We start from the raw sequence: 14121 nt of genomic DNA, 5'->3' as shown, positions 1-14121 counted from the left end.
AATTAAGGTATCTCCCCCCAAAAAAGAATCCTTAAATATATCATCATTTAACTTCTCTAAGTTTGTTTCAAAGCAGTACGTCTACCTGTCATTTTATACTTGTGCAGACAGTTTAATTTTGGTACCAAAACCAAGATGCTTGACCACGATGGGGTCCAGAGCATTCAACTGCTCTGCTCCCCGTCTTTGAAACTCCCTCCCTCCAGACACCCGTAACATCGCCTCTCTGTCCATTTTCAAATCCTGTCTCAAGATACATCTTTTCAAACTCTGATTACACCTCTTCACTGCAGTGTATCTCATCCTGGTAATTTTATTTATCAATTACACTGTATCACATCTTGTTGATTTTATAGTTCTTTTTTATAATCCACTATCACCGCTCCCTCTCTCTCTGATTCTCCTCTATCCCTCTTTCCAGACCCAACTCAGTCTTAGCAGATGTGTGTCTAACATGAGTCTGGTCCTTCTCAAGGTTTCTGCCTGTTAAAGGAAGTTTGTCCTCGCCGCTGTAACTCACTAAATACTGTGAGGTGCAATGATCATGATGGATTAAGGTGGGGTCAGACTGAGTCTTATCCTGTCTTGAAGTTGGGTCTCTGTTCATAATTTGACATAGAGTGGTCTAGACCTCCTATGTTTGTAAAAACATCTTGAGATAACTTTTGTAGTGTTTGGTGCTATATAAATAAAGATTGATTGATTGATTGAACTCTGTCCTGTACGGTGACCTTGAGTGCTCTGAAAGGCACCTTTTTTATACACATTTATAACAACATACATATAAAGACATACACGCACAAAAAAACAGAAACAAACAAACAAAATAAAACAAAACAAAACACACTGCCAGAAAAAGAGATAAGATGTGCAACCGTGTCAGTCCATACTAGGGGTGACCCCAAATAGTCGAATATTCGATGATTCGTTCTAACGAGCCTTAGTCGACTGCCAATCTCATAGTCGAATATTTGCATATGAAACGTGGATCATTCCATTCAAACCATGGGGGTGCTCAATGTCTAATTTTACATTATTTTCCTGTTTCCCTTTAAAATAGTGTCTCATAAATCCTATTTTTGTATAAATATAGACTTATTTAATGTAATTCTGAGAACAGCTCTTGAAGTGTTAAATCTCCTTAAAGTGGTAATTAAATCTCCCCTGGTAATTAAAGGTGGACTCTCCCATGGAGCAGACGTACCTCAGCTGGCCTTTAAATCTTTCTACGTTCATAGCAGCTCAAAATGTCAGGAAATAAAACTTCAGTTGATTCTAAAAAATAGTGATGAAGATGAGGAGCAGCTTCATGAAGAGGGCTGTGAGATCAAGGATTACCGGACCACACAAAAACTGTACGGGGCCAAAAGAACAAGGAGGAATACCCAAAGCTGTCCGAAGCCTCAGAAACAATCCACAGCATCCCATCCACCTCCACACCATCAGAGAGGATATTCTCAAAGACAGGATTTACAGTCAACAAAGCAAGGAGCGCACTTCTGCCCGTACACACGATGGTTTTCCTCACGTACAGTTTGAAAAGACTCAAGCGGACAAAGACGCGATGAAAGACTGTTTTAAAAGGTTCTGTTAAGAGATTTAAAAACCCTTTAGCTGGTTCAGGTTTGATTTTGAACATTATACAAATGTTTAGCCTTAAGTTGGACAAACTACCCTCTGCAGTGCTGCTCTCTGCTGTGTGAACACTGTTTAAATATCTCCTGATTCCTTATTCTATAGTGGAGCGTTGTTCCATGTTTAATGGATGGTGGCCTTATCTGAGTTTTCTCTTCATCACCTCGTTGTTTTTGCAATATAGATTTAAAAAATCTAAGTTTTATACTTATAATATTCTGTTATCCCTTTTACTTTAAGCTATGAGTCTCTTAATTGTAAAGGGTTATGTGTAATATTGTCATGCGGTCACCATCATGCAGACTTTGGGTCAATAAGGAAAAACATTCGACTATTCGTCGACTATGGGCAAAATCTGATGAATCAGATTCGACTAAGCGAATCCTTAGTCGGGCTCACCCCTAGTCCATACATGGATGTATTGTCCACAAATAAATAAATGGCCAGAAGTAGAGTCCACAGAAAGTCCTTGTAACGTTACGAGGGGTCCAAGGCGAGGCAAAAAGAGCAGGGATCAGAGAATATCACAACACAACATCATTCGGGGTGCAACCAAGTTAAAATGCTGCACATATACAGTATGCTGTCATAGTCAGTTCCCAGTCTGACTTCTCTCCTTCTTGATAAACTCCACAAAGGGTCCCTAGATCTTAAGAAACTTATAATGGGTGTTTGACATTGTGTATCGGATTTCCTCAAGATACAAACAGGAAATCATCTGAAAGGCATCTTTTAATAAAATGTATATTATTTAAGATATTTTCCTCCTAACTAACTGATGAAATGACTCATCTGGTCTAAAACACACATGCTGAATAAATCAAATTAAAAGTTTTTGAATATTTTTTCATATTAAAACACTGAAGTACACAGAAACTGCGTTTAATAATATTGAACTATCTGCCAGAATTAAATCAGAAACTATGATTTTCAATAATTTCAACAACATGAGATCTGAATTGGAAGTTTTTTGATTAAACAGATCAATAAAGAAGTTGTTTTTATAATTAATTGCTTTTTTAAAATTGTTTTTTAAGCACATAAGTGTGGAGAAAATGCAATGAGTGTTTTTTCTTTATTAACTATTTTTTTATTTTCAGACATTCACGAGCTGATAAATCTAACCACATGTTTAATAAGCATTTTGTTTGCAGGCTGTACACATCAACCTTTATTAATAAAGTGTTTCAGTGTGATTGATAGAGGAAAAATACTCTCATTAAAAACTATGATGACTGTTTCCTCCGTTTGTAGAGACTTTACCGTCCAAGTTCAGTATCAGGGTCAAAAAGAAAACAAACTTTAATAGTTTGCTTACCCTGACACTGAATGAATGCGTCAGAGCAGCTCTGCCTGTAAATGACATCAAACAAAATAAAGACATTCCTGTGATGAACACAAAGGACTTTCAACGGCGAGTCGCTCCACGCAGGTTTACCCAAAATGAGGGAGTGTGTGGTTTGTATGACAAAGACCCGACTGTCACGCAGTGCTGCTGCGGTCCGTCTGCACTCCTTCAAGAAAACCTGACATTAAGCATCTAATCCTGACAAGATTCAATACACAGAAATAGCTGACGCTGCCAGAGCAGAAACAAAAAAAACCTTGTAAAATCTCCATTTCTAGATCAGCCCCCCTTAAAAAGATCCCCAACAAAGTTAATCGACTCCATCCTCCCTCCGTATCGTGCAACAGTCGTTAATTTGAGTGAGACGGGACAGACCAAACAAACACACACAAAAATACGTTCCCCAAAATCTGCTGTCCAGATGCGCTCAGCACATACCACAGCTGCACTAACATCGCTCTATAAGCGAGAAGATGGCCTGTCATTAATGCCAAGTGCCGCGCCGGATGCGCTCTGTCAACCCCCCCCCCCCTCCATATCCCCCATAACCCCCAGCAGCGTCTGTATCCCATCATCCCTCTCTCTTTTAAACATCCTCACACTCATCAGCCTAAGGTTATGAGGCTTGTGGCACGCGTGGCGCATTCCTGGGAAGTGATGCGAAACAGAAATGCATTAAATTCTCGATCTGGAATCCATCGCAGGGGGTGTATGTGAGTGTGTGGGTGTTTCTGTGTTCCAGAGAGAGGGAGAGAGAGGGGGGGGGTTTAGTTAGAAAATAAAGGACGAGGCTGGGTTACGGGGTCTCACTGCCCCCCTGAGTACCAGAGCATCTGAATTTACAAAGTCTTAAGGCGTCTGAGGAATTCAAAATATATAGGGTTTGAAAGTTTCAGGAATTCTGGGTATTTACAGCGAATGGGGTTCTCTGGAGCCCCGGGGCCTGTGGAGGTTTACGGAGCGGAGCGGTTCTCTTGGGACAGTCAAATAAAATGCCTGCAGAACATTTACCTTCCTTCACAGCATCACACATGACAATTCATGGACCCCAGGGGTGTGATACGGCCGTATTAAGAGTTCAGCGAAGCATCTGGCGAGGGAGTAGACAAAAATAGCATATCACTGGATCTTCGCATTACTGATCTCTATGGAAGATTAACAGGTCCCCCGAGGACTCCTGTAAGGGTCAACGATGCAAACAGATGTCCTCCTCCGCCTCATAAAAATGAAAAACACAGAAAGTGGGTCCAGAGAGTGAAGAATTAACGGCAGCATTCCACTTCACACCAGCTCCACTGAAGAGCGGTATCAGCTTCATCATCCTTAATTCACCTGCACACGTGTCCTCCAAATAGCCCTCTTTGACTTCTCCCTCCATGCAATTAGAGTACGATATGTGAAATATGGGACAAACAGAAATGACTGAAGCCTTTTTGCTTTTAGAGATTTTTGCGAGGTTCAAGGGTGCAAACCGAGAGACAGAATTGGGACAAAGGATCTGGCTCCAATCAGCGCATCTGACTGAAGTTGACTCTGCACCCACAGGAAGGCCATGCAAGAGGCCACAGCGGGGGAATCAAACCCATCTTTCTCAATTGTTCATTCCAGATATAAATATCTTCTGACAATGAAAAAGCGCCGCGCTCTAAGTGAGCTGTGCGCCACTCTGACCTAACGTTTGTATTTTTACCCTTACAGGTCAGAGGCTACTGTGGATACAAGTAGACGTGTGCAAATTCATGCACATAAGATCAAAAGCACTGTGTTACTTTCCATACACGCTGCAGGCACACTTTCACACACCAAAGCACTTAATTACACACCTGTAGTCGTGCACACGTACTCGTGTGAACTCTAATAGCACAGCAGCGAGGTGTCTGTGGTGTTATGTGTTCTGGAAGAAAATGCTTTACGTGACTGAGCAGAAAGACTTCAAAAGTCAATGTCTCATCCTCCTCCTCCTCCCCCATGAACACAAAAGAATGTGTGGCAAGGCGCAAATATAAAACACAAGTGTTTCTGTGAAAAAAAATAAAAAAAACCCTGCAACCCCCATGGACTGTGCTGCACTCCCGCCAACGCATGAAGTTATTCCTCCTCCTCCTCCTCCAGTTGAAACCGTCTCTGATTGTGACTGGGCCAAGTTTGAAGCTGGCCTCCTACCAGCACATTGTTTACCCGCATCCGTCTTAATTGCATGGAGAATATGATATCACGCTAAAAATACCAGAGAGGAGGAGGAGGGTTAAAGACAGCGAGTCAGCAGAGTCAGCAGAGTCAGCAGAGCTTCTTCCTAACCAGGTGAAAGGCCAAGAACTTGATGAAGCAGTGCCAAGGCGGCACTCATCCCTTTGTTAAATACACACACACCCTTTCTCTTCCTCCAGGTGAAGTGTGTCATCAACGTAAAAACCCCAAGCTGTCTTTTTTACGACCACAGAGCAACACAACCTGCTTTGTTTACCTGTCTGAACACAGACACACGACTCAATGGAGGGACTGGAAACTTCGCTGTCATGTCACTCTTGTAGTAGAGACACCACTAATTCCACTTTCACACTCCATCCCTCATTAACCTTGTCAAGTAACCATGATTTGATACTTCCCAAACACATATCTTTCGCAATTTATGAGCAATTAAGTGAACCTCAGCTCAACCTCGATGGAAATCATTTTCAAACTGGAATTCCTTCCGTGGAAAAGAGACCGCTTTTTGTTGTTCTTACGCCAGAATACGTCCTGCAAATCAGCGTTACATAAAAAAATTCAACAGAAACTTAACCCAGTTCATGTCAAAATAGCAACACATAGAAAAAACTCAGTTGACCTCCATTCTGTTAAAATTTGGAAACATGTGCAGTCATTTCTCAACCTGCCCAAGGTACACTCAGATAGCCCAGTTTGCTTAACAGACCCAACCTTTTGTATGGGGGAAGACAAAACACATTGTTACTATTAAGGATTTATACCACGGCGGCAAATTTGTGTCTTTCCAACAGCTTTCCACTTTTAAGAGTAGGCTTAAAACTTTCCTTTTTGATAAAGCTTATAGTTAGAGCTGGATCAGGCTTGGACCAGCTTTTGTTATGCTGCTATAGGCCTAGACTGCCGGGGGAACTGGCACACTGACACACTGGGATCCTATCTCACCCCACTTACTTTAACTCTGCCTGTCCCATTAAAGTTACTAACCATAGACCTTTCGGGAGTCCCCGAGCTCCCTTGTCTCGTAGATTCCTCTGAGCTGCCGTAGACGTCCTCCTGCTGCGGACGATCTGGACTCCAGCTGATACGGACGTGCTGGACTCCAGCGGCAACAGCTTCTACAACTCGTCTCATCACTATCACCTCTCTCTGTTACTCCCCTCTATCTGTCTTTCCAGACCCAACTCGGTCTCAGCAGATGTGTGTCTAACATGAGTCTGGTCCTGCTGGAGGTTTCTGCCTGTTAAAAGGAAGTTTGTCCTCACCACTGTAACTAGCTAAATCCTGCGATGTGCAATGCTCATGATGGTTTAAGGTGGGGTCAGACTGAGTCTTCCCCTGTCTTGAAGTTGGGTCTCTGTTCATAATTTGACATAGAGTGGTCTAGACCTCCTATGTTTGTAAAAGCGTCTTGAGATAACATTTGTTGTGATTTGGCGCTATACAAATAAAGATTGATTGATTGATTGATTGAGGAGATGCATGGGCTTCCAGCATCACATTTCTACAGATACCTGCAAATCAGGAATTTTCTCAGAACTCATTTCAGAAACTATGAGCAAAAACCTGTACATGCCATACTGGATGATACTCTTAGACATGAACCTGGTGGGAAAAGGATCAGTTTCTTTCTTTTATCATGTTTTACAATCCCATGTGACAATGTCTGATAACAAACTGAAAACACAATGGGAACTTGAATTTGACACTCCAATCTCAGCAGAGTTATGGGAGAGAATACTCTTTAACATACACCACAGCTCCATTGATGCCAGACACACCTTGATACAATATAACAGACTATTCTAAAGCTAGACTTCATGCCATAAACAATACACTGGAACACTTGCCCATCACTTTTGGTCTTTCCCTAAATTAGCCTCCTCCTGGAACCTTCTGTTTGATTATATATCAAGAGCTTTTATTAAAACTTTTACTCCAGACCATAGACTGTATAAATAATGGACCATGACTTCACCCATCTGTTCCTGAGAGCTGTTTTGAAGCCAATCGTCAGCAGGAGCCATATTGGAAATACGGAACTCTCTGCAACCCAAGCTTCAGTAATGATTGTGGACACTAAAGGCTGATTTATACTTCTGCGTTGCCCCTACGCAGCAGGGGCTGACGCGGACATGAGCCCCACATACTTGTGCGTCGATGTGTCCGTGTCGCGCAGCAATTCTCCTCCGAAACGCCTGAGGGCAGTGCGGTCTCTCTGATAGCCGGCCGCCTGCTTCCGGTCCTGCTACGATCTCTGTTTACTTTTCCACATTGATTCAGAGCGTGTTATGTTAATCTACAGCTGATACATGTTGCTGTTTATCATACAGACATGATTACATGAAGAATAGAGAGGAGGAGATGAAATACACGGCCGATGTGTGGCCGATGTCTGGGATCCCGGAAGTGCTGTGAATGCGGGAAAGACAAAGCCGTCGAGCGGACCAATCACAGGGCTTGCGGTCCGCGTCGGCTCTACGCGTAGTTACATTTTGGAGGAGGTGCACGTCAGCTACGTGCGTAGGCCTCTGCGTAGGTACGGGAGCTACGCGGACCCCCGGCGTAGGGTACGCCGTTGATTCAACGCAGAAGTATAAATCAGCCTTAAGGGTTGCTTAATCATTAGTATCACCGCACATTGTTTTGGAGAGGTCTCTCTCTCCTTCTCTTTCCCTGTCCCTTTGTATATCTTTGTGTATTCTTTTTTTTACTTTATTTTTTATTTTTTTTGGCCCACCTAGGTGTGCACGCCCTCTTTTACAGAACATGATATTAGCTGTCAATAAAAGATAGGCCAGAGTTCTAAGAGGGATGGTGATGGTCGCATGCACACAGTCACAAGCACAGAAGAAAAAGGTTTTCTTTCTTTTCTTTTGCTGCAAGAATAAATTGCATTAATATTAATTCACAGTACCCTGTACGTCAGGGGTGTCAAATGTACGGCCCGCGGGCCAAAACAGGCCCGCCAGAGGTTCCAATCCGGCCCACAGGATGACTTTTGAAATTACAGAGAAGACATTGACTGCAATTTTTCAATAAATGTAACTGGTATTTAAAATTTGTCCTACAGGGGGGGCACCTGAATGGCACTCCGGGACTTTTTTTTCTCAAAGTGAAGAAAAAGAATATTTGCAGTTTGCATAATCCGGTGGAAAATCATAGACTTTTTGGACTGGCTGGGGGGTCCATAAAGGTCTAGTATAATCTATCTGTTCTTTTGCAGTAAACATTACACTCTGAGTCAGGTGAATGGGTAACCTGTGTGTTTGGTGTGTTTACAGCAGGTTTTAGGGCTTAAAGTATATAATATATGGCCCTATATGAGACTCATCATGGCGAGAAATACAACAATTGTTTTTGTAAAAAGATAGTTCATGAAATATAAACATTTTCAGATGTGTACTTGTACTTTCTTTTTTGCAAACAAAGGGAAACATTTAGAGCTTTTGTTATTTATAGGTTATTATGTTATGATTTTACAGGTCCGGCCCACTTGAGATCAAATTGGGCTGAATGTGGCCCCTGAACTGAAATGAGTTTGACACCCCTGCTGTACGTAGACCCAAGCCTTTTTTTGTACCAGGCTGTAAACATGTTTATTTCTGCTGTAAAGACCGTCTTCTTTGAATTGGTGTGTATGTGGTTTCCTGTGTTTCTGCAGCCAGCCTCAAGTGGATTCTCGATGAATTGCAGTTTTATAAAACTTCTGCATGGGCTTCATATTTTGAGACTGGAGGTTGCCGGTTGCTCCAGACCCACGTCTTGCTATCTTTGGTTCAGTAGACACAAACCCCTCCATAGATAAATATTTTGGGCAATCTATTTCCACATGTACTTTGTTGGCTGAACGCCTTCTTTTGCAAATGTGGAAGTCAGAAGTGAGTCCTTCATTTCAGGAATGGCTCAAAGATTTGGGGAATGTTTTGCATTTAGAAAGATTGCAAAACAAATTGGCAAACAGAGAAAACCCTCTCATGAAAATATGGAAGCCTCTTTTAGATAAAAGGATGACCTCTTCCAACATGCCTCCCTCTCAAGCCACCTCGCATTGTGCTTGACTCACTAACGGCATTTCAGATGACACTTGTGTTTTTAGAGCCGTCACCAACCCACTTTGTAACATGCAGATGCTTACGTTTAGTTCAGTTTAGTTTTGTATGACTGTATGACTCTTAGGTTTGTGCTGTAAATTTCATCACCTCAATCATTGTCAGCATTATAGCATCCTTCTTTTATTCTTACTTGCTTATTCATTTCTATTACGTCCTTCATGTGTGTCTTGTAATTTATGTTTTGTCTTGAAAAAAAAAATCAACAGAAATGTAACTACTATCATTGAACTAAGAAAAGTATGATGTGAAGAATTCAAAGGTAAAACCAGAGAGCTCCTCAGTGTGAAAGTCAGCCCTGGAGCAGGATCAGATTTGAGCGTGCAGCTCTGATTATGTGCATGCTCATTTCTGAGACTCGATTTAGTCCAGCTGTTTAGCAGCTCCTGAGCACTTAAGATTACCAGAGGTCACCTACCAATCATTTCTGACAAGACATGCAACACACCACAACCACGCACAGACAGCAGGGTCATGACTTTTTCAAACTCTTGTCGGCAAAACGAAGAAGGGAATTCAAATTTGTTGACCCCATGTCAGGAGCGACAGGTGACCGTATGATTGTTTAGGACATGTGAGTAATAGAGGTGTAACAGTATCGTCTATGTTATGATATCCTTTGAACAGAGGTGTCTCGATTCCGCCATGGGAACTATAGAGTCCCATTCATACCATCAGCCTTCGCGGTGTGCCTGCTGCCTCACAGTGAAAAGGGTGGACCCCAGCGTTAGTGTTGAGGGGGAACAGAGACAGGTTTTTTGAAATTGTGGATGCTCTAAGCAGCTTTGAAATTTGGGGTGTGGAAGCATTTTGGTTTCCCTGTGTCAAGAAATGAGAATGGAGAAAACTGCAGTGACAGGAATACAGGTGATATGAGAGGGTACTTGATAAATCATTGTCCCGAAAAGATTCAAGAAGATGGGAGGAAAAAATCCAGCCAGGCTCAAAAGACTCTAAAAGAACAGACAATGGTTTATTGATTTGACTGGAATAGTGATTCTGGATTTGACGTTGAACATCTTTACCGTCACTGGTTTGGGGAAGCATGAAGGGATTCGCCATAGCTCCTGGGTACAATGAACCCCCATTAAGAGCCCTGTGTATAGTAGGAAGTAAAGAAAAAGGAAGAAAGGGGGAGGAGAGGGATGGGTTTGAGTTTATAAGAGAGCAGGAAGAGGCATGGTTGAGGTGTGGTCCTGCTCCTGAAACTCTGCTACATAACACCACATCTATGATTATATGTCCAAAGACCTACAGACTTTTATTGCAGTCGAGAAGGTTAGTAAACAGTTTTCATCAGTCATTCTTTTATAATTAGATCACAATAAATATCTTACCATGAACTTGTTATTGAGGAATTATCCTATCATGAAATTTGATATAATTTCATTCCAAGTGATTAACTTAGTTCTTGAAGATTGTACAGAATGTCTCATTCTGCCTGTGTTCTGAATAACTGGATCTACACTGTAGGTTAGCGTTTATACCAAGGATTGTCTGTACTCCCATGTATTAATAACATTAGACTTCAATCAATCAATCCATCAATCAATCAATCTTTATTTGTATAGCGCCAAATCACAACAAACGTTATCTCAAGACACTTTTACAAACATAGGAGGTCTAGACCACTCTATGTCAAATTATGAACAGAGACCCAACTTCAAGACAGGATAAGACTCAGTCTGACCCCACCTTAATCCATCATGAGCATTGCACATCACAGTATTTAGCAAGTTACAGTGGCGAGGAAAAACTTCCTTTAACAGGCAGAAACCTCAGGCAGGACCAGACTCAGGTTAGACAGACATCATGCCTCGACTGAGTTGGGTCTGGAAAGAGGGATAGAGGGGGGTAAGAGAGAGAGGTGATAGTGATGAGACGAGTAGTAGAAGCTGTTGCCGCTGGAGTCCAGCACGTCCGTATCAGCTGGAGTCCAGATCGTCCGCAGCAGGAGGACGTCTACGGCAGCTCAGAGGAATCTACTAGACAATGGAGCTCAGGGACTCCAGAAAGGTCTATGGTTAGTAACTTTAATGGGACAGGCAGAGTTAAAGTAAGTGATGAAGGGGTTGGGGGGAAGGGGGTGAGCTAGGATCCCAGTGTGTCAGTGTGCCAGTTTCCCCGGCAGTCTAGGCCTATAGCAGCATGACAAAAGCTGGTCCAAGCCTGATCCAGCTCTAACTAGAAGCCTTATCAAAAAGGAAAGTTTGAAGCCTACTCTTAAAAGTGGAGAGGGTGTCTGCCTCCCGGACCCTGACTGGTAGATGATTCCAAAGGAGAGGGGCCTGATAACTGAAGGTTCTACCTCCCATACTACTTTTAGAGATTTTAGGTACAACTAGCAAGCCTGCATGTTGGGAGCGTAGAGTTCTAGAGGGGTAATAGGGCACTATGAGCTCTTTAAGATACGAGGGTGACTGATTTTTAAGGGCTTTGTAGGTTAAAAGAAGGATTTTAAATTCTATTCTACATTTTATTGGGAGCCAGTGTAGAGAAGCTAACACTGGAGAAATGTGCTCTCTCTTCCTAGTTCTAGTCAATACTCGAGCTGCGGCGTTTTGAACTAGCTGAAGAATCTTTAGAGACTTATTGGGGCAGCCTGATAAGAGGGAGTTACAGTAATCTAACCTGGAGGTAACAAATGCATGGACTAGTTTTTCTGCGTCGCTCTGAGATAGGAAGTGTCTAATTTAGAAATATTGCGCAAGTGAAAATAGGCTGACCTTGAGATTTGCTTTGACTTCCACCTGATCCGTGTCCAGTCTATCTCCACCTGACAGCTGCAGTCATCACTGAATCAAGGATTCTCATCCTCCTCTCCTCCTCCATGTTGTCTTCATGGTCCTCTGAAAACCTCTGACCTGTTGACTCCAGGCTTGACTCCGCTCATCATGACGGTTTGTTGTTGTAGTTAAAGGCACTATGAGGAGTTTTTAACTGGCTGAGAAACAGACTGAAACTGACACTGATGCCTCTTTATGACCCTCAAAAGCAAACAAGACCATCTACAACAACACCGACACCTTCTCTGTTGTCATTTTAATGTCTAAAACTGTTCTGAGGGGGTAGGTGTCAGAACAGATGATTGACATCTCGCTTTAGAAACATCCTATTTTGGCTGTTTTCATTGCAAATAATCACATTGTAAGATAAGTCTAAATGTTGAAAGACAACAGGATGAGGTTATTGTCTGAAGACACTTATTTTGCATGTACAGGACAAGAGATAAGAGGTATCACTTTGTCCACAAGGGGGCGCCAGAATCGATACAAGCTAAAAGTTCCTCACAGCGGCTTGAAGTGAAATACGATCTGGTGATAACACAGAGTGTTTTATTCTGAAAATTAACCGGATGTTTTCATTTTGTTTTGGTGCCTGACTTCCTGTCCCGCTCCATCTGCTCTTTTGAGATTGATGTATGATGCGTCGTGCTCCGGCATCCGGCAAAAATAGAAGTCTTGCCTATCTGATAGGGAGGACTCCGACCTGCCAGATCAGAGATGCAGCGGATCCAGTGGAAGTCAACACATTGACTAGAATTGAAACATATCAGATCTGGTGCTGTGACAGATCGGAGGCAGACCGGACAGGAATCTGGTGGAATTTGGCCGTTAAGGCTCATTAAGTCTCAGTGTTGATTATAATGCAGACACCACAGTACAGCTCAACTCTGAAAGTAGAAGTTGTATGAAGTAATAAGTCCTGACTTCTGGTCCAAAGTGACCCTGAGTTCACTCTCAAAGGAGACACACAGACTGAGGACCACTTCACTTTGTTTACCTCTCACAAATCTTTAGTTGTCTGAATATTTTCATACACAACACTTGAAACGTTGCACAAGTCATGTGATGCAATTAACATTCTTAGTGCAAGGACAATAAAGTTGTCTTAACCAATAACAAAAACTGTGATCCATCGACAACAATAAAAGTCTTCCCCTTTCCAGAATGGGACACTAAGTGGGTGCAGGATCTCACCACCTCACTAAATGCTGGTGTGCATTGACCGAACACTTTGCACTAACATTATTTTATCACAGAGCAAATCACTGCATTAGTTTCAGACGTATTTCAAACCCACAAAGTTAACCACCTACTAATGAAAACTAATAAAAGACATAATAGCTTGTCCATCATGCTTCCTTTAAGCATCAATGGCAAACAAGTTTACAAACCTCTCTGAAGCATACAAGCTTTTCCTGTCATGTCAGCAAAACCGTCCCTGAAAGAATGAGATGAAGGCAGAGACGCTCAGACCGTCCCTCAGAACATAAAAAATGAGCGTGAGGCACCGTTTCTACGAGGGTGTTGTAAAAGAGTCAAATAAATTTCCTAGGTTACCCAATCCATCGCTCTGCTTAATTTGAAAGTGATGAAACATGTCTTAAACAATAAAGTTATAATGAGGACAATGTGACAGTAATCCTCTGGCTGCAAAACTCGAGACTAACCCCTGATTCTAATGAAGTGTTATACAAGAGCCCCCGGGTCACATTTCAAAGGGTCTGCATCACTCAGGGAGGGAGACCGAGGTGAGTGATGGCCCGAGATGCTCGCCAGACTTTGGGTTTTTTTGATCCACAATCAGCACAAAATTGTCAGCATGCAATGCATTCGTGACAGCGGATGACTCATGGCAGCAGTATGCGATGAAGCAGGAAACATCAGCTGTAATTACACTGCTAACTTCAGAGGGATTACTACAGTAAACATGCTATTTTCGAAACACTTTTATGGGCCACTTGAGGGACATCCATCTGTTTAAATTGGAGAAGATAACAATGAATACAGCCCCAAAACATCTTGAAAATGTGATCTA

At 42.3% G+C, this 14121-nt stretch overlaps 1 long non-coding RNA gene across 5 annotated transcripts in view; it reads right to left on the bottom strand.

The window, feature by feature from the left end:
• LOC117814141 overlaps positions 1-14121 on the bottom strand; it is an 81254-nt gene that overhangs the window by 4638 nt on the left and 62495 nt on the right. Inside the window, exon 4 of one of the 5 annotated variants that reach the window (XR_004631520.1) lies at positions 10253-10396. The exons of the other annotated variants lie outside the window; for them this stretch is intronic. This is a non-coding gene — a long non-coding RNA (uncharacterized LOC117814141). Of the gene's footprint in view, positions 1-10252; positions 10397-14121 lie in introns of those variants that run through there. 5 annotated transcript variants of the gene reach the window in all.

This window comes from Notolabrus celidotus, chromosome 6 (assembly GCF_009762535.1).
Source record: "Notolabrus celidotus isolate fNotCel1 chromosome 6, fNotCel1.pri, whole genome shotgun sequence".
Lineage (NCBI taxonomy): Eukaryota > Metazoa > Chordata > Actinopteri > Labriformes > Labridae > Notolabrus > Notolabrus celidotus.
This window is presented reverse-complemented; position numbering and strand designations above follow the sequence as displayed.